General features: G+C 45.1%; 1 protein-coding gene and 1 pseudogene across 6 annotated transcripts in view; one reads left to right on the forward strand and one right to left on the reverse strand.

Annotated features, from left to right (window-relative positions):
• LOC112062645 (alpha-1,6-mannosylglycoprotein 6-beta-N-acetylglucosaminyltransferase A) overlaps positions 1 to 21,472 on the forward strand; it is a 280,334-nt gene that overhangs the window by 123,659 nt on the left and 135,203 nt on the right. The gene's annotated exons all lie outside the window — the stretch shown is intronic.
• LOC112062646 (histone H3.3-like) lies at positions 18,091 to 18,452 on the reverse strand (annotated as a pseudogene).

Below are 21,472 nucleotides of genomic sequence, written 5' to 3' on the forward strand. Positions count from 1 at the left end.
CATGTGGGATCTCCCCGGACCGGGGCACGAACCCGTGTCCCCTGCATCGGCAGGCGGACTCTCAACCACTGCGCCACCAGGGAAGCCCTGTTGTATTTTATTATTAGTTATTATTAAGCTCTTTCTGTGCCTAATTTATAAATTAAGCTTTATCACAGGTAGGTATGTATAGGAAAAACATAACATATATAGGTTTTGGCACTATCCACAGTTTCAGGCATCCACTGGGGGTCTTGGAATGTATCCCCCAAGGATAAGGGGGGGGCACTGTAAATAGGAAGTCTTGCACGTAGGTGCAAAACAATCGATTACACCAAGCCAGAGTGGAGAAGACCTTGCTTAACGGTCATTCCAATTAGAAATAAAGCCATGGTGGTTTCAATTGGGTTATGGTGGGGAGGAAGGTTAAATAAGAACCAAAGATTGCTGCGGCTTCCAGAAAGCTAACCCTGAAGTTTTGGTCAGACCCCAGGTCATCACTTAATGACTGAATGGCCCAGGGCAGGCTGCGTAACCTCACCAAATCTCAGTTTCCTCATCTGTAAAATGAGGATAGTAGTATAGACCTCACAGAGTTGTTGTGAAGATCAGCCAGGTTAATGTTTGTGAAGCCTTAAAGCTGCGCCTGGCACCTAGTAGGCACTATATGATGGTGACAGAGATGATGGTTCTAGAAATAGGGATTCTAGGTTAAGGAAGAGACGGTGCCAGTATGTGGCAAGAACCAGATCCCACTGGGAACATTGGGATCTGGTTAACAGAATCATCGACTTCCAGGGAGTGCAGGTAGAGGGTGGCCCTGCTGGGGGAGGGGCTGGGAGATGTCAGTGCAGTTTAGCAAATTATCATTGAGTATCTTCTGTGGGAAAACTATGTTAGATGCGCTGGGGATAAAACCCTCACATCACACGTATAATGTGGAAGGAACTAGGGTTTACAGGAAGGGGCAGCCTGGGTTAGGAGAGAGAAGTAATAAGAGCATTTCTGTACTTGTATCTCTCAGTCTTGGGTTCTTCTTCTGTAAAATAGATATTATACTGGCTGTGAGAATTAAGGTTTACATGAAGTTCCTAGTTGGTTCATAGCAAGCACTCAAGAAATAGTACTTATTATATAGCATAATAATATAATCAGGAATAATTCAAATACAAAAGTAACCATGCACAGAAATTTCATAAAAGTTATAAGAGAGAAACAGAAGGGAGGGATCCTGTATGCTTAGGGCCTGACAAGGCAATGTTTCATCTGAAAATGGCCTTTCAGTAGATAAAGACTGGGGTGGAGGATGGGGGATATGGTGAAGAGACTAATTTCTGATAATAAGTGATACTGAAAGAATTCCTTTAGGTATAGAGAAGGTAATAGGAGGTAACTATTTTTTTAAATTTATTTTTTTTATTGAAGTATAGTTAATTTACAATGATGTGTTAGTTTCAGGTGTACAGCAGAGGTAACTATTTTTGAGGTCTCTTCTACTTCTTATGATTCTTGGTAGTTTATTCTAGGAACATTCCTTTTGTTGAAGGGGTTCCTGGAGTTTTAATTCTGTACCCCAAAGCATTTCTAAGTGAAACTTTGGGGGGCTGTGGCAGTCTACCCTGGGAAATGTTTGTCCAGGGACCCTCTTCCTATTCCCAATAACCTATACTCCTACAAGTAAGAAAGAAACGTGAAAACATTTGTTGTAGGATATTCAATTTTGAAAAAAAAAAAAGTTTTAAGTCAGATTTCCTGTGGTGTTTAGTTCTTTTTATAGGAATGTTAGAATCCAAGCGCCTCTAGATCCTGTGGGGCACGACAGCTTGGTTGGGTAGCTCTTTTCCAAATGGAGGTACATAAGGTTAAACGCCTGGGTATGTAGTTGGCTGTGAGAATGATCTGACCAGGGTCAAGTGACTGATGTGGCTGAGCAACGGCCGCTCTTCCCACCCCCTGTGCCAAGTTGTCCATCCCCAGTTCTTTATGCTCCGTCAGATGAGGAAGAGGGGATTCCTCCACTAGAGGAAGAAGATACATAATATTGTTGCCCTGTAGAACCTGCAGGCAGCCTTCCTGATCCTCTCTTACGCACCGGCTCCGCCATTTTCCTGTCTTGGTGGATGACATACCACATTGCCTCAGCTGCCCAAGGTGAAAGTCTACTGGACATCTGAGACTCCTCCCTCCATACCCTCCACTTAGTCATTGTTCATTGTCCTGCTTATTTGACCTCTTAAATGTTTCTACCAACCAAGACTGCCACTACCCTGTTGAGGCCTTTATCTGACTCAGTCCTCGCCCAGAGCTGCAGGAGCCTCTCCCTAGGTTCCTGGGCTCTGGCCGTGTCCTCTTCACATCCTCCACACAGCAGCCAAGATCAAATATGGCAGTCTCTCCACTCTTAAAGTCTCCAGTGATTTACATCGTTTGGCGTTCTCATTGAACAGGGGAGCTTTTCCGGAAACATCTGCAGACCTTTTTCAAAGTATTTAGGTGTAGGTCCTATCCTGGACCCATAAGTAGAAAGGGGGCATTCAGAATGGGGTTTGGGCTTCTGTATTATGAAAAATCTCCCCAAATAAGAAGAAACCCAATAAGTAATGCTTTAAAAGGCAACTTTTTTGTTTTGAAATAATTATTTCACAGGAAGTTGCAAAAAGAGTACAGGGAGTGTCATGAACCCAGCTTCCCCCAGTCGTGTCATTTTGTATGCTCTAGTGCCAGGACATTGACTACAGACCTAAGTAATGCTTTTTAATGCCCATTTCTCTTGCCAGGTTAGAATGTCACACTTCCTGTTACATACATGGACTCGGGTTATTTCTTGACTTTATCGGGATACATTTTAATTTAGGATTGGCATGGACAGTCTTGAGTCTGTGATAGTTGAGGGTCATGGCGGTGGTGTTTGTCGTATGTGAGTGTCTGTAAGAGTTTGATAGCTGCCACTTGTTTATCCTTGCAAAGTGGATTATACCTCCAAAGAGCTTGCCAAGGATAAATTTGAGCAGTGTAATTCTATCTGGTGACCTAAGGTCGTAACTTTGTTATGTAAAAAGACGGAACTGCCACAACAGGTTTTATGCTAGGAGAATAATGCAGACAGTTCTTGAATCTAAGATACAGTTTGCTTAAAATGATGTCCATGTGAATTGTTTCCCAAGCATGTGTACATCTCGCTTTGTTTTATCTTGTTTAGATGGTAAAACGTAAGGGCACAGGGCTTGTTTGGTCTTGCTTTGGTCGTAATTCTAAACTACAGCGTGTACAAGGGAATGGCTCTAGACCGTGAAGCAGAAAGTGGAGTTTTGCTCTGAGAGATGGAGTTATAATGAATTACTATGGGATATAATGAATTCGGGGAACGGATTTCAGACTTTAAGTGCTGACCTAGGAAATTCTTTGAAGCAGTGATCTTTACCAACATCGGGAATTGGGCTTGGTGACAGAGCTCTGCTGTCTTCCCCATCAACACTGACGGACGAGGTAGAAAAATCCTTTGTGTCAGTTGTGGTGACATTTTGCTAACACTTGCCTCCGCTTTCTGTGTCTCGCACAGATTTGCTTGCATCTTTTGAGAAAGGCAGCTGAGGGGCAGTAAGAAAACCACTGTCTGATTGGGAATAAAACTAGGTTAGTGGAGGCCGGTTGTGTGTTTTGAAATCAGGCAGTAGGGGGAGATCTCCCACCTGACTAGCAAAGGCCTCTGGGGTGCCTTACAGGACCAGGCACTGGACTAGGCCCTTTGCAAATGAAAACCCTGCAAGGTAGACATTTTATAGATGAGGAAGCTGCGTCTCCATTTCTGTAATTTCCCGAAGGGAGGGGGCTCAGGAGCAGTTCACGTCAGGGCTGAGATTGGAATCTGGCTCTCGCTGCCACACCAGACTGCCCCTCCATCCATGCAGGACACTCGGCGTTCAGCTCCGACCCTCTTGAGTAATTCCCAGGCAGGCTTCTGAGAGAGGATTGCAGAGGGTGACTCCTTTCACGGCTGAGAGGCTGCCTTCTGAGTGGAGAATTCAGAACATACTAGCTGCCACGTCCTTGATGATGGGTAGTAACCTCATTAGGGTAGGAAGGAGACTTTGTGGTGCAAGGAGAGAAAGGAGCAGCCAGCTGAAAGTTACTCATCTAGTTCATTTCTTCACGTTTCTCATGCTTGCTGTCAGTGAAGTGGTGAAGTGGTGAAGTGATCATTGCGGGCTGAGAAGGAAGCTCCAGTGAATAGTCAAGACCCTGGGTTCTTCAGAGAGATTCCCAGAGCAGTGATGCCTGTATTTTCCAAGGACAAGACCAGCAGGCATCTTCATTGACCAAGGAGTCATAAGGACTTTTCCCAACAAATATCAAGCACTTAACTTGCAGGATCTGAATTCCTTCCTTCAGGGACTTTGAATCTTAACAGGGAGCAAAGCTTGACGCTAGAATGTGTATACGTATCAAGAGTTCCAGATGATGGGGGTGCCTTCCAAAGGAACAGCCGTGTGGCTCTGTCCTTCATCCAGGACGATCAGCAATCCCGCTTTGCCCGGGTCTCCCAGGACAGGGGACTTCCAGTGCTAATACCAGGGTGGAGTTGGTCACCCCACCTTCAACCGTCTTTGTGGTCCTGGGCAGGTCACTTAGACTTTCTGGATCCTGGGGTCTGCATCTCTCTTTCTAGATGGCTTTTACATGCCTTTCCAGTTTCTTAGGATTGGCAGTTAGGTATGACTAATTCACAAGTCTCTGTTGGGGAGAGCATGTGGGCTAGAAGCTAGAGCTCTGAAGCCTTTGAGAGTGATGCTCAGAAATTAGTATCTGGTTGAGAACAATACCGGCTACTGTTTAGAAAGTTAAGAATGGTTAGGCAGTTAGGATAAAGTAACAGGTACCTGTAATGAGGTGGGCTGAGCAGGGGAGCAAGACCGTAAACTCCTTTGAACTTGGGCCCACTTGGGACTTAAAACAACAACAACAACAAAACAGAATTAGTGCAGACATTGATAAATACAGAGATTTGTCCCAAGACTCTGGGCTTTCTGGTTCTCTGGAAAGACTGAAAGATTTGGCCAACCCCAGACTGTCTACCCTCAAGCTGTCCCATGTCTGGAGCTGCAGAGTGGCTGCTGCCTCTTCTAGATGGGTCTCTGGTTTATCACGGCCCCCCTTTTCCCTCACCTACCACCCTCACCCCTCAGACTTGCTTTTCCCCCATTTTTCTCTCCGCGCACTTCAATGATCTGTCTGATAAGGTGGACACTTTAGCTCAATAGCGCTTAGAATTTGAGGGCACGCTTAACGTTGCATTGGTTTCCTGGCCTAACCCAGGCCAATTGAGTCATCATCTTGGGGAGGGTGGTGGGCTGACATTTGTGTTTAAAAAGTCTCCCCAGGTGATTCTGATGCACAGTGAGGGTTGAGAACCAGTGCCTTAGCTTGATCCTGGGGTAGGTTTTGGTGGGGAGAAGCACCATGGGGCAGAGGAAATGAGGAAACAGTTCACCTGTCCCATTGGGTGGGGCCGTCACAATGTGAGCGCAGTGTGAACTGAGCTCACTGGAAAAAAATCAGGGAACTTTTTTCAAAGCAAACATCCTGATGGCATGTTCACGGCACATTTTGCCAAGGTATTAATAAACTCTCCCCAGGTCCTGCTGCACTGCTGCAGGCATTTAAATCATTATAATAATGATCATAGTATTTTGCGCAGTGATTATAAAAGTATTTTTTAATGGGCTTATAAATCTAGCGGTCGTGAGAGGCAAGTGACATAAATTTAGTATATTCGTTCGAGGCAAAGGGATAAAATGGAGGGGGCACAGTTAAAATGAACTTTGGTGGTTTTCCGTTTTGCATAATGGCTTCATTCATGTATAATTCCCTCACTGTAAATCAGTTTCTGTCATCTGATGCCAACCTGCCCCTCCCTCTCCTGCCAGGATCGCATTCTAGGCTATGAGATTGTTCATCCTGAATTATCAAAACATTTGAGTAGCTGGTCAATAAAAGTCTGTTCTCATTTGAATCTTAAAATGGAAGGGACTTAGATACCCCCTATTTCTGCGGCTTCCTTTTAAGGGCAGACAGAACCAAATTGAGATGTTAAGTGACTCATTCAAAACTGTCCTGAGTCCTGGAACTCTGTGTCTCACGGTCCCCTCCCTCCGGTTTACAGCTACTCTCCCCAGGTCCCCAGGACTGCAGAGAAACCGGGTATCTCTCTTGCTGTGTACCCTTCCTCAAGCTTGCAGCTTGCAGTCAGTAGCTTCCAGAACTTTTATTCATCCTTTATCCTCTGATGTCTAGCCTGGAGCCTGGCATTAGTTGGAGCTTAAGAAATGAGAGAAAATGAAGGGAAGAGACCCAGTTTACATCACAGGGTCTCTGAAACCTCTGGGGGGCTTCTCTCCAACTCCTGAGTCTCTGGGACCCCCTGGTGTGGTGCCCTGGAGAGAGCCCTGAGTTCGCGTGTTCTGCACGGCTGTCTGGGAGGGTTGGTGGAGATGGCACTTGTCTCTAAGGGCAGGGACCATCTCTTGAACCTTCAGCGTCTTCTCCACAACGTGTGGAACCGCAGAGGGCACACAGCGTGCTCCTTCTGTGCACGTCTGTCTGACGGAGGTGTTAGTAATCTGCCGTTTTCCTCAGGATAGCCTCTGCAGTGTAAGGTATGTGTGTGTGTTTACGCCCTTGCTATGTACCTGGATGCCCAGCTCTAATATTTGGAATTATTTTGCTGATCACATAAATTTTAGTTGTGCCTCCTCATAACCTTTGAAATGAAGTCTCCACCGTGAGGATCCACACTCAGCCCATTCTGGGTTCTCCTCCCTGTCGTGAGAGCCAAGACACCTGGTACCAGAGATGCTTTGCTGGGTGGGAGTCGGGTGGGGATAGGAGTGGGTGTTTGCAGGATCACCTGGGAAGTTGTTTTCTTTTCTAATCCCCAAATTGAAGCCCAACTCAGGATGACTAAAGCAAACTTAGGGGAGGAGGATGAGGGAGCGCTCTGCTCAGGGCTAAATGTTTTGAAAATTTTCCAGATGGTGATTATATATCTCCCCAGCTCCTCATTTGAAAAGAGCTGCCTTACAGGGTTTCCTTGAAATTGGGGGAAAACCCTAACACTGGGTGGAAAGCAGCTGATATTTATTAAGTGCTTATTGTCGTGGGCCCAGCAAGTGATTTAATCCCTTTGGTTTTTTGCAGACTCACTCCATTTATTCATCAGTGAGATACCTTCGAGGTGTGAGGCTCTCTGATAGATGCTGAGGCATCCGAGAACCATGGTTAAGCCTGATGGCCGGGGTCTTCAACAGCTCTGCCACCTGGTAGCTGTGTGGCCTTGAACAGATTGCTTGGTCGTTCATGCCTCAGTTTCCCCCACTCTAAATGGGGACCTCATCAGCTGAGAGGATGTGTGTTACGGTGATAACGGCCAGCTCTTACTGCAGTGAGGATGAGGACAGCCCTGCCTTTAGAGAGTGGATAGTTGGGTAGCAACCAGGGTCCAGCAGGGAAGCACCGTGGTCAGCACATGTGACATTTGACCCCATCTGTGCTTTTCACATCTCACCATACAGTCTTCCCTCCCTCTGCACCCCCCATCCATGCCTCATGTATCTATAAATGAGGAGCTCAGCTATAATGAATTTATCGAGAAATATCCCAGAATTCTGTATTACATCTTGTTAATGAGTGAGGTGGTGCAATGTCATTATTGCGAAGATCAGTTTTGGTTAGGATCATAGAGTGATGCTCCCAGGCCCTCCTGAGAGGCTGCTGGCACTTATACCAAATGGCCCTAAACTATGGTCCTTTTCTGCAGTTACTTTCTGTGCTGTCATCTTCATTCACGCCCTCCTGACTTCTAAAATTCCTAATCTCTCACCACTAGGGTAGAACCAAAGGTCACCAGGAGAAACCAAATGACTAGACTTGTTACATCAATATACTTGGCTTTATGCAAACAACTTAGGACACAGTCTGAGAGTTCTTGAGGAGAGACTGTTGTATCCTTCTGACCTACCCTCTGTCTCCCTTTTCTACTTTTAAGGATCCTTTGATTACAGTGAGCCCACTGGGATAAGCCAGCATCACCTCCCTATTTTAAGGTCATCTGATTAGCAACCTTAATTCTATCCGATACCATAATCCCCCTTTGCCATGTAACGTAACAGGTTCTGGTGATGAGAATGTGGACATATTTGGAGGACCATTATTTTATGTGCTAGAGTTGTTTTGTTCCTTTTTGTTTAATTAATTACTTATAATATGTTTCAAAAAGGATTAAAATATGTAATACAGGAAGATAAAAATACATTTAAAATTAAGGGGAAACAGATGAGGCAGGGAGAAAATAAGAGGAAATTTAGAGTCAGGAATGAGGTTTAAACACAAAATAGACACCAATTTACTTCCTGGAAGTGGGCTGTGATTTTGGCTTTGAGCTTTTCCAAGCCACTGTCTTGAAGTGGGAAGCAATGTCAGTTACATTTTACCGTGTCATTGAGTAAGATCCAACCAGTTGTTTAGATGCCCAGATGATACTAAGATGAAAGAGAACTTTCTTCTCTAGGTCCTTCTGAATACAAGAAGAATAATGAGGAAAACCTTTGCCAGGCTTACAGTAAACCCAGAGATATGTTTTATCTGGCCATTTCCTTTTCTACTGCCTTCTATTTTAGGTCAAATATATACATTGCTTTGAAGATTTCTTCCAAGACATGTCGTCTGGGGTCAGGCCAAATCCAGAGATTGGAAATGTCTAGAGCAGCAGTTGCCATGTGATGGTTCTCATGCCCTGGGGGGTTCTTGAGGGTGCCCTGGGCTTTCATTCTGAATGGCGGTGATGTCCTTTTCACCATTTCTATTTTTCAAAGTCATTAAATAAAATAGATATTTACATATATGATTTCCGATCCCACTTTAAGATGGAAGAGCTTGAAAGCCTGCCAGCATTTATCAGGAGCTTGCATTGTGGTGAGTAGTTCTGTACCAGCAACCCAGAAAGTTTTTGGAAATGATATGTTATAAAAATATTTATTTATATCCCCAATGGACTGTTGGTTACAAGCATGATGCATTAGGAACACTCAGGGCAAAGTATAAATTATTGAGCATTTTACTGATAATTCTGCCGATTTTCCTCCAGATTATCTTCCCTTCTAGCCACAAGTTGGATTCATCTGATCAGAAATCTTTTGGCATATCTTAAAAGTATTTTTTTAAAAATCAATATTTAGAGAAAATATTTTGACTGTGATAGTCATTTTGTCTTTTAATTTATTAGAATTAAAGACTCATACACCTGCAATGTGTTATTTGTGGAGAAATGCTTTCAAATAGCTGCCGGAAACCACCTGTCTTATCCTGATACTTAGAACATGGAAAACTTAGAAAATAAACTTATGAGGGATTGGAGATGCCAGTTAATCACACCCTTCCTCCCTTCTGGGTTCTGAAGTAGAGAGAAGAGTAGAAGCCAGAGGAAGATTACAGAACCAGCTTTATTAGAGTAAAGCTGAGTTGGAAGATGGGTCTTGGGTGCAAGACTTCTGATCCATCCTAGGTAGAAATCTACACAGCTGCCCTGGTGATTGCCCGGAAGCCTTGGGTGGACTCAGCTGGGTAGGGAAGCCCCGCCTCTTTAACTCCTGCGGGCAGGGAAAGGGGGAGTGCACCTCCTGAGGGCAGGAAACCCAGCAGGCATGCCCCGCCTCCCCGCTCCACGGCTGAGATGCTGTCCTTCCTCCCCAAGAAGACCTGTGAACACTGATGAAAGAGCAGTTATAGTCCCTTCTGTGGTTCTTCCTGGGAAATGGAGCACACGTTCTGCATGAAAATGTGTCCAGAGGAAGTAAAGAGTCCTCCCTTTATAAACCATTTGATTTGTTGTTTTTAAATTCAGATACAAGAAATCCAAACATTGGGCTGTTTCCCGTCTAGTTCTGATGCTGGGGCCGGTAATTAGATTGCTCTCTGGTTTTGAATAGACGTTGGGTCCCCACGCAAAATGTATACTAATAAGACTGTAATTGTGAAATTGATTTTGTTGACCAGTCATACTTTTTTCTTACATAATTAGATGCTGTGTGTTACACGCTAAATGGGTAAAAGGTAATTTGTCGTTAATCATTTTGCACATGAACAAAGATGGTATCAAAATGAATGAACTTCATAAACTAATATCTTGTTTCAAAAATGAAATAGGAGTTAAGAAAGGATTAGAAAGTTCCTAAGGTATGTGTGCCTATGCGTATGTGTGTGAGAGAAAGAAAGACTGTTAAAGGAGCTTGTTTGTTACAGAAGTTTGGGCAAAGTCGATCAAGAGCAGTAGATGGATTAAGTCATCCTTCAAATAGTTTCTTTCAGAAAGAACTTAAGTCATCTTTCAAAAATAGTTTCTTTCAGCAAAGCTTTGAAAGGCTTTCAGTGGCCATAAAGTCAGTTAGTTATATGCCCTGGAAGATATCAGAATTAGAGGCATTTCTAGAAACTTAAATATTGGTTCACATCATCTTAGGCAAAATTAAGGCCCTGATAAAGGATGCTTACCTGAGTTGAAGGCTGTTTCACTTTGAAGTCATGTAGGACAATAGTCAGGATCCTTAAGCAGGTTTTCTAAAGTGAGTACTTGAGCAATTAAAAGACAACGAAAGCCCAGTAACCCCCTGCTGTTGTCTAACTTTGAGCAGCACAGAGTATATGATGGGTAGCTGCATAGAGTGATTCGTTGTATAGAGTTATTTGCTATATCGGAGTTAAAGTTGGAAGACATGGATCCACACTGTGTCTTGGATTTTAACAAAATGGATCAAAATCCTGCAGTTAGAAAGCATGGCCAGTTGTCTTACAAGCACTCCTAATTCACAATGATAAAACCCTGCCATCTGCAGATGTCATTCTCATCTCAGCGGGATGCATCTTACAGCAACTCTAAGAGTGTCTATAAGACAACCGGTCTTCCTGACATGCCTCCAGTTTATTCAGAAGTAATACCGAATCATTAAGTTCTTTGCACATTATGAAAAGGAGAAGAATTGTACCATATTCTCCATCACCCCCCACTGGAAAGTAGTGTCCGATTGGCCCTCATTCTTAGTATCCTGGATGAGATAAAAAACAATGCCTCTCAGAACTTTAATGTGCAAACAAATACCTGAGGATCGCGTTCTAAATACCAGTTCTGATTCGGTCTGGGATTGGGCCTGAGATTTCTAACAGTCTACCAGCTCATCTCAGTGCTGCTGGTCCTCAGGCCAGGTTCTGGGTAGCAAGATTATAGAGGCGCTGGTTACTAGATGCATTGGTAGACATTGAGGCCATTAGTTTGGCCTCAGATAATCTCTCATCTTTGGAGCCAAATGCCAAGGAGAGGTTAATAAAAGCCCCACCAGTCCAACAAGTCCTTCCATGGCGTAGAGGTCTAACAGGGCTCTGTAGTGGACTAGCTCTTCCTGAAAGACTGCCTCCTTGGGCAGGGCTTCTTGGGCATCAGTCTGAGAAGACCAGCGCATGATTCTTTAAGGAGAAAACCAGAGTACCTTGCATGTAGATTGTCTAATAAGCCAGTTCGACTGCATTTGTCCAGAGTAGAGAGTTTATCATTTTAAATACTGGGGTAGACCATGTTTTGGATCCCACTAGATAGGATCCATAGACATGATAGAAAGGACATCTTTCCAAGAATGTAATAGTTATCATGTCTGCCTATGTATTAAATAAAAATACCCCAGCTTGGGCTGCACCTCAGATCAAGTTAATCGGAATCTTTAGGTGTGAGACCTGGCAGCTGTCTTTTTTTTTTTTTAAAAGGAGCCCAGGTGATTCTTAAGTGTATCACGGTTGAGAGGCCTGGATTTAGGCGATCCTTAACTCTGAGGGCAGGGAACTCTCGTGAGATGCTCCATTTTAGCTTGAGATAATTAATCATTTGTGTACTCCTATGGCTTGTGACCAGGTATTTTCAGTGTTGGTAGAGTTGACCTTCATTTATAAATTAAGGGACAAGTAAGCATCTAATGGTTGAGTTCTTGCCTAAGAAAATTCAGACTTGGGGCATTTATGACCCAGGTTCTGCCAGAGCCCGGGCTTTGCGTTCCATGGGGATTTGCTATAACCCCGTTTTAGAAGTGATGGGAAATTCATTAAACCATTTACGTTTGATAAGCCTCTGAGTGGCCACTTTTGCTGATGGTGTGTGCATGTTCGCGTGTGTGTGCTCATCTTCTCACTCACTAGCTAGTTTTTATTTATTTATTTATTTATTGGCTGCGTTGGGTCTTCGTTGCTGCGTGCAGGCTTTCTCTAGTTGGGGCAAGCGGGGGCTACTCTTCGTTGTGGTGTGCGGGCTTCTCATTGCGGTGGCTTCTCTGGCGGAGCACAGGTTCTAGGTGCGCGGGCTTCGGTAGTTGTGGCTCGCAGGCTCAGTAGTTGTGGCTCGCGGGCTCTAGAGCGCAGGCTCAGTAGTTGTGGGCACGGGCTTAGTTGCTCCGCGGCATGTGGGATCTTCCCGGACCAGGGCTCGAACCCGTGTCCCCTGCATTGGCAGGCGGATTCCCAACCACCGCGCCACCAGGGAAGTCCCCGCCAGCTCGTTTTTAAAAACTTTTAACCTGCTGGTCTTTATCAGATCTCGTGCTTGAAAGGCTGTCCCATTCCTGCAGACAGTGCACACTCTTGAGCCAGCCCCAGCGTGTGCTGCTCTCCAGGTGGCGGAGTGGGGTCCTGGGGTGATTGACTTGTAGGGTTCAGGGAGCACTTGTTGAATAATGAGCTTTATCTTCGGGGCATTGTCCTAGTTTTTGGAAGTAATTTTGATGATTTTTGTGACTGGTTTTCTTTATTACCGGGGCCATCTGGGGTCTGTTGTCATTCGTGGGTGTTTTCTACATATAAGGAGTTGCCAGAAGTCTGATCCTCAGAGGAAAAAAGTGCATTTTGTACTTACCATAAAATTCCTTTGTGGCTTTACTGTTCTTTGGCTCTGAGTGGAAGCGAATCGTTGAGTTTTTCATCCGACATCAAGGAGACCTACCTAACAAATTTACACACCCTGTGATCTTTTCACGGACCATTCCTTTTCTCTTCCTAGAGAGTCATTATCGACCTGTCACAATGTGTGTTCATGGTTTCCTGGGCTGGAAGCCAGATGACAATCCTTTCCTATTTAAGACTGTCTGATGTAGCATCATCCAGCTTTTGTCTTCTCAAAGCCTTCTTCGCTGTACCTTGATTTGTAGACTAGGATCTTTGTGGAGTGGAGGGTCAATGCCATATACTAATTAGCACATGGGGGCATAGCCAGCCCCGGCATGAACTCCTTGGCGGGTGCCAGGATAGTGTTGGCACTGAAGGATGTGGAAGAAAATGAGACTCATCTGTCAGTCAGCTTGGGGCAGCGTCAGGAATCTGACCCCCTCTGGTCTCTCTGTGGCCTCTAGTCTTAGCTCAGGGCTCTGAGCCTGCGCATCTTCAGGGCTGGTGACTGGCTCCTGAGTTTACTTGGTTTGCTTCTCCTTGCCCTGCGATCTAGTCCTATGGGCTGCCCTTCCCTGAGCCTCATCCTGTGGGGCGGGTAAGGTCCTGCTGATGGGCTAAAGCAGTGGTTATCAACCTGGGTGCTTTTATCCTTTAGGGAACATGTGACAACGTCAGGAGACATTTATGTTGTCACAGTTGGTGGTGGTGGGTTCTAATGGCATCTATCTCTAAAGGCGTGTAGTAGCTAGAGGACAGCGATGCTGCCTAACATCCTGCAAGACAGCCCCCTGTGACAAAGAATGCTCTGGCCTCAAATGTCAGTTGTGCCAAGAATCGAGACACCCTGGATTAAATGGATTTATTTCATTTTTCAGGGACCCGTGCTTTTTGTTTTGGTTTAGTAGATGTTTTCAGAATTCTTAGAGTTGCTGTGGTTTCATTTTTTTGGTGTTGATGGGAAATTCTGTCAACTGTGAACAACCTGTGAGCCTGGTAAATGAAACCTACAGAACATGGGAAGATTCTTATCCAGAAGTGACGGCTTCCTTCTCACTCTTTTGTCACCTTTCTCTTTTGTCCACCTGCCAATAATGTGCACGCCTCCTGCCTGAGAGGCAGAGTCAGAATACAGTTCATCCGTGTGTGTTTCCAACTGTTTTTCCTGCCCCTCTGCTCCCCCTAGTGGACATGGCCACATGCACAGTGACCAGAGGACAGTTGGGAGGGAGTGGAGGCTGGGATGGAATAGAGGGGGCGGGTAGGAAGGCCTATTCTGGATACAGAGTCATTAGCCTTATTACAGTGTTTGAAAATTTATTTAGCTGTTGATGTCAGTTATGGAGCCCTGAACTACACTTAGCAAGCAGTGTAACTGCAAGGCAGATCCTGCTTCAGGTGGGCAGGGCTGGCTGTTTCCCTTCCCCGCCCACACCAAGAATGCAAGTGCAGCCTAATAAATGCAAGCTGGGCACAGGACTGTCTTGGTTTGATCACTTCAAAGGTAAAAGGGATGAGCTGACAACCCAGCAATCCCACTACTGGGCATAAACCCAGAGAAAACCGTAATTCAAAAAGACACATGCACCCCAATGTTCATTGCAGCACTATTTACAATAGGCAGGTCATAGAAGCAACCTAAATGTCCATCGACAGATGAATGGATAAAGAAGGTGTGGTACATATGTACAGTGGAATATTACTCAGCCATAAAAAGGAACGAAATTGGGTCATTTGTAGAGGCGAGGATGGATCCTAGAGACTGTCATACAGAGTGAAGTAAGTCAGAAAGGGAAAAATGAATATCGTATATTAATGCATATATGTGGAATCTACAAAAATGGTACAGATGAACCGGTTTGCAGGGCAGCAATTGAGACACAGATGCAGAGAACAAACGTATGGACACCAAGGGGGGAAAGTGGCGGGGTGGTGGTGGTGGTGGTGTGCTGAATTGGGAGATTGGGATTGACATGTATACACTGATGTGTATAAAATGGATGACTAATAAGAACCTGCTGTATAAAAAAATAAAATTAAATTCAAAAAATAAAAAAAAATGAAGTAAAAGGGACGGGCCGTGTAAGACCCAGGCATCAGAAAGCAGCCACCCCTCTCCCCCCCGGTCTCGAGAATAGCAAAGGTGTGTTGTTTTAGCGGGTGTCTTTTCGTTAGTGACTCAAGATAAGACTTGTTTAGCCAGTTCTAAAAAGTACAGGCTGTTTTCACTTCAAATGTGTTTTTCCTTTTTATAAAGGCCCAGAATTTGTCAGAGAACCGAGTCAGGAAAGTGGAAGAGAAGGGGCCCGTCCATACGTGTTCCAGCAGTATCCCCACCACCGTTGGTTCCTGGGCTCCTTTGCTCCACAGCTTGGGAGGGGAGCTCGTGGCTAGCACAGCTGTCAAGGACTCACACCTCATATTGGGGGCTGGCTTCAGTTTGGTGGCACTGAGCCGTCCAGGGAGTGAGCATCTAGCCTCGGAGCATCTTCCCAGGAATTTGGGCTGATTTTGGAAGAAAAGGCTGCTTTGCTTGTCCTTCCCTCCTGCTCAGTTTCTCCTTTTAACAACAGAAGACACCATATTTAGAGCAAGACTCCCACCCCAGCCTAGGCCATCTGCCTGCCTTGCACCAGTAATTCCGTGGATGTATGTTTTTCTTCCTTTCATCTGCTGATTCTCCCAGCTCCTCGTGGCTGGTGGGACATCACAGGAGACTCACAGTTCCTTACTGTCACCAGACTGTGATTTCTGGTTGGTGTTTCATATTGATAATCTCTTGCATTTTGAGTTTCTGCAGGCAGCTGAGAGATGCAGCTTGGTGTGGTGGAGACCAAATCGGATCAGGAAGCAGGACTTGAGATATGGTTTGATTCTGACTCTAGTTGGAAAACATAACATTTTCGGGACCTCAGTATCTTTCTCTGTGAATCAAGAGTTTGTACTTGGTTATTATGTTCCTAAGCATGATCTCATGTAGTGTCCCAGTCTGCATGAAGGTACTTTATACATTTTAATTTATCTTACTTCCTTTTAAAGTCAATGACTAGGCCAGTGAGCTGCTCTGGTGAGCAGAGTCGGGCGTGGTGTGCACTCGTGTCAAGGTTAGCACACAGTTGATTTCTGTGCCGCATTTTGGTTGCAAAATAGTGGAAGTCCAGATTCACCCTGATAGCAGATGTTAATGGCTAGTATTTTTGTTTTAACACAGTTTTCCAAGCACTGTATGTTGCTCTTAATGTAAATTTGTACTGAGGCTGGAAAGAGAAGTAGTAGGAAATTGTTTCAGAGTTGAGTCATTAGTATTCTCTAAAGACTGTTATTGCTACTTATAATTAAGAGTGATCAGACAGATATCTTTGGAACTTACAGTTTATGACTGACCCTCATCTAGCATTTAATTACGGTCTCATAGTGTTTGCTGTTGTGCAGTTTTACATGAGTAGATATGTGGACCTGAATTTGATAAAACAAATAAGCAAACAAGACCACTGCCAAGCATTAATTTTCCTGAGCAAATTAGCATAGGATTTCAAAGTTCAAACTCCACATACAGAGGCATGTGGAAGTTTTGTTGAGCATCTCTATAGTATAAGACTTTTTCTAACCAGTTGTTTTAAGAGAAGATACTTTAAACAACGGAAACAAAATTCAAATTAAAACATCTGTGGAACCCCGGAAACGTCTCTGGGGACCCTGAAGTCCTTCGGAACACAGTTCGAAAACCAGTAACTAGGATCAGTCACCCCCCTATTCATCTAGCTTAACAGTGTTCTGTGGTTCTCCAACTTTGCCCATTTTACTTATGCAGAACCTGAGACAGACTTGCCTAGGATCCCACCGATGCTGATGGGTGGGGCTCGCTGTGGATCAGAGATTTCCAGGCCTTGGATGCAGGAGTCCATTCAGTTCCCCCTCATCACCCTTCTGATCTTTTCCTGTCACCATCTCGGATACCCAGTGATGAAACCAACAGCCTCCCCCAGAGTGCCCCTCAACTTGTTTCCCCTCTCATCCCTTGTCTTGGACATCATTTTGGTCCCACAGTCACTGCCCCTTCTAGAATTATCTTCTGAAGCTGTTTTTCCTTTTTTTTCCCCCTATTAGTACGCATCTACCACCATATCCCCTTTAGTTTAACCCCATCTAGTCAAGGGCGTAATGATCCTTCACTGCTATGTGACAGATCTTAGGGTTAAAAACTACCAAAAGGTGAGGTTAGCTTACAGTCTCAGAGTGCCTGGCTTCTTTGTGGTTCACACCAGGAGGTGGCCCTGGAGGTCACTGCTCATTTGTGTTTCATCATCTCATCCTCTTCATCCTGTTTTTTTCATCTGGCAAACACATAATGACCATCCCCGGTGTGCAAGGCAGTCCCATTCCCAGCACTTCCTGTCTTTAGAGAGCTTACGGAGAAATGAAAGAAAAGATCATCCGACAGAGCAGTAGGTAAGCTCTTCAGAAAGAGCACGTACTGCTGGGAGTGCTCCAAGGAGGATGAGCCCTCCTCAGTCAAGGGAGCCAGGGGAGGTTTTAGGCAGGATGTGGGGTTCAGTTGTGAAACGGGTGAGGTTTCCAAGGCAACGTGGATGAACACAGCAGACTCAGGATTTCTTTCTTTTTTATAGTTTAACGTATTTTAATAGCAAACTTACAGGAACAGCACAGAAGACAGACAACATTAAAAATATGTACCTGCATGTAGGGCACCTCAGTTAGAAAAGTTTAGTGAATGGATGGAATCCGCTGTATGATAAAAACGGTACAAACACCATTTAGTTTCAGTCAATAAGACATTTACCTGTTTTAAAAAAAAATCCAAATGCTGGCACTGTCCAGAAAAATTTAACAGGTTTATTTATAATTGTTACAAGATTGAACTGCTGAAACTTGTTCACGGAAACATTTTGACTTGCATTAATGCTTCATGTCCCTGCATTGATAGTAAAAATTCACACACACATGAAAATGGAAAAACTGCCAGTACCTGATTTCTGTCACCCCCTGTTTTTCCACTTATAGTCATATACTTAGGTACCTTTTGACCCCATGGGAAAAAAATATCTAACGTTCAGAACTACCAATAGCAGGAAGAAGAGAATATATTTTTTTAAAGAATGAAATGTTTCCCGTCAGAGTGGATTCTTAAGCACGTTCTCCATGTATGTGGCGCGCTAGCCGGATGTCTTTTGCCATAAGTGTCGCACATTTGGCATGGATAGCTCCTAGGTTGGTGTCTTCAAAAAGGCCAGCCAGGGAGGCCTGGCCTGCCTCCTGCAAAGCACCAAGAGCTGTACTCTGGAAGCGCAGATCTGCTTTGAAGTCCTGAGCAACTTCCTGCGCCAGATGCTGGAAGGGGAGTTTGCAAATCAGCAGGGCCTGTAATGGTGAGGTTTCTTCACCCCTCCAGTGGAGGGCGCACTCTTGCGAGCAGCTTTCGTACCAAGTAGCTTCCTCGGTGCTCTACCACTGGTGGATTTGCGGGCAGTGGGCTCTGTACGAGCCATGGTGTAGAGACCTCCTCCCTTACCCTCTTCCCCTTCGGCTGGAGCTCGGCGAGCTAGACTAGGCGGCGCTGGCGTTGGAGAGCGACCACCGCACGGCGGCGGCTGCGAACACAGGATTGCTTCAATGTTGCTGCCGAGGGTGAAGCGAGAGGTAGGCCCTGACAGCCACCATCTAAAGACAGGTGGGAAGATGGGGTGGTCTGTAGTAGGACAGCAGAGGGGTGTGAATGACTAAGTTCAAGCAGTGCTACCCATGGGAATGTGGGACCGGCAAGCTGTGTCGAGATTGTCCTGTGGGCAGTGAGGAAAAGATCACATCTCTCTGGTTGGGGCTGACATCCCTCCTGAAGGGACGGGCATTTCCAGCTTCATCCATCCTCTGACGACACACGCCCTGATGTAAGAAGTGGTCCTCCAAGGATGGTGGATGGGTCTCTGAAGGAACTTCTTCACTGCTTCATAAGTCTGGTTTTGACCCCATTGGTATGGGGCTGTTTTTGAGAGTGTCCTCAAGTGGTTTGAGAAATTGGCATCTGGCAGGCAAAGCAGGTCTTGCCTCAGAGGGTGGCCCGGGAGGTTGGTCCGGAGATGGGAAGGACAGCTGTGTCTTGTAAACGGGGTGGCACATTTCTCTGTGTAATTTCCTTCTGGTGCTGGGCCTGTGGTCAGCCCTTAGTAAGGGCACAGCCTTACCTTGGCTGTGCTGTGGGCAGTGGGGGAAGGGTGGCTCCCCGCTGGGGCCACAGTGTGCCCCCGAGGCTTATCTGTCTGTCTCCAAGTTCACCTTCTCCTCCTACCCCAACTTTGGAGGTGGGCTCGCTTGCTTGCTTTATTGAGATATGTTTCACATATCATCCAATTCTCCCATTTAAAGTATATAATTCAGTGTTGGGTGTTCTTTGTTTTTGTTTTTGTTTTTAGCATATCCACAGAACTGTGCGTCCATCACCACAGTCCATTTTACAACATTTTCATTACCACCCAGAATAAACCTGGCAGGCCTTAGTTGTCACCTCCCAGTTTTCCCCCATCCTCTCAAGCCCTAAGAAACTACTCTTGTAAGTTCTACTTCTAGAGACGTGCCTATTCGAGACATTTCATATGAATGGAATCATACAATATGTGGTGTTTTGTGACTGCCTTTTTGCCTTTTTTCACTTAGCATGATGTTTCCAGGGATCGTCCATGTTGTAGCGTGTATCAGTGCTTCATTTCTTTTCATGGACGAATAGAACTCCGTTGTATGGGTTTGCCCCATTTTGGTCACCCACTAGTCAGTTGATGACCATTTGGGTTGTTTCATTTTTTGGTCTCTTATGAATAATGTTGCTGTGAACGTTCATGTATAAGTTTTTGTGTGGACACATGTTTTTATTTCTTTTGGGAGAATTCCTAGGAGTGGATATGATAACTGTCTGTTTAATCATTTGAGGAAGTGCCAGACAGTTGTCCACACCGGCTGCACCATTGTACAGTCCCGCCCAGAGGATCTATAGGGTTCTCATTTCTCTGCATCCTCACCAACACTTGCTCTTATCTGTCTTGTTTGACTATAGCCATCCTGATGGATGGGAATTGGTATTTCATTGTGCTTCTGATTTGCGTTTCCCTAATGGCTAATGATGTTGAGTGTCTTTTCATATACTTTTATTTTTGAAATTAAGATGCATTTCCTTGCCACAGATCTTTGATCACATTTTGCTGAGGAGTGAATGGGAAGGGAGGAAGTGCTCGCTGCTCACAAGTACAAGAATAGCGGAGATGCATACTAGGGTGATCCGTGTCCGTGATGAATCCAGAAGCTTAACATATTAGGAACAGACTTGGTACAAACTTCTTTCTGGAGGAGGATAGATGAAGCCATGGCCCTGGGCTGTCACTACTCTGGTTGGCAACAAGACCTTTTGAGATATACTGTGTAGCCCATTTTGTGCCTTACTGAATCCACTTTGGGAGAGGATCCAGCTGTTTGTTAGGAGATCAGGAGGCAGGCACATTTTTAGCCCGACTGACAACATTTTGATGGCTATTGTTCTGTGGCCTCTTGATGAATATCCTGGCCATGACTGATAATTATCATTAAGTCCTTTCATGGCACCAACACCCTCTGGTATGGATTGCTGTCCTATTATTGTCCTGTTACTGTTGCAGTTAGGGATGTCTCCCTAATGATGATTTTGAAAAGTCTTTTAAAATTCTTTCTTTCTAGTAGGAATTGTAGAGATGGATTCCAAATTAATTCTTTGTGTGTGTGCTGATATAGATGCTGTTATTTCAAACTCTGGATTCCATTGGAGAAAGGAATATGTCTGGCAGTTCTGGAGTCACTTAAAAGCTGGGCCCTCAATAGTCAGAATTGTGCCCTGAACTTAGAGATTTTCACTCCAAATTTTTATGTCTCTGAGCTGGAAAAATTTAACCACGACTGGGTTTCTTGACCGTCCTTTTGCCCCCCAAATGCACCACCTGGGTGGTCCTGACTGTCCCCAAGGCCAAGGCAGAGAAGCGCACCACCTTGTACTGGGTCCTTGCTCAGTTCTTGAGCCTGGTCTTTCCTTTGCTTAAACTTTGCAGCCTTGAGCAGCTTCTTCAGGGGGGTTCATCGAGGAAGCGGAGCAGGGCTTCCTGTCTGAAAGCTGACAGGTAATTCCTGTCTACACATGCGGCTGTCTCCTAAAATAGCAAAAGAAAATTACCAGAGACTGTCTTTCTTGGTACAGCACCTCGTTTACTTGCTCTGGGAAAATCCCTTCAGCCCTGGGGTGACATCGGTTAACTGGCGTGGGTTATCGAAAAGGAAGTGCAGACATTTCCTGGGGAACTAAGGGCAGCGCCGGTTAGAAGGGTGGCTTCTAAAGCGTCAGCCCCTTGAGGGTGGGAGCCCTGTCTTGTTCCCAGTTCAGTCCCCAGGGCCTGATGAGAACAAGTGGGTCCTTGTTCAGTGTATCCTTGTAGAAGGAGTGGATGGCAGGTGCCTTTCACCTGGCCCACGTTAGAGGGGCTGAATGAAGTGCCACAGT

This window comes from Physeter macrocephalus, chromosome 2 (genome assembly GCF_002837175.3).
Source record: "Physeter macrocephalus isolate SW-GA chromosome 2, ASM283717v5, whole genome shotgun sequence".
Classification (NCBI taxonomy): domain Eukaryota; kingdom Metazoa; phylum Chordata; class Mammalia; order Artiodactyla; family Physeteridae; genus Physeter; species Physeter macrocephalus.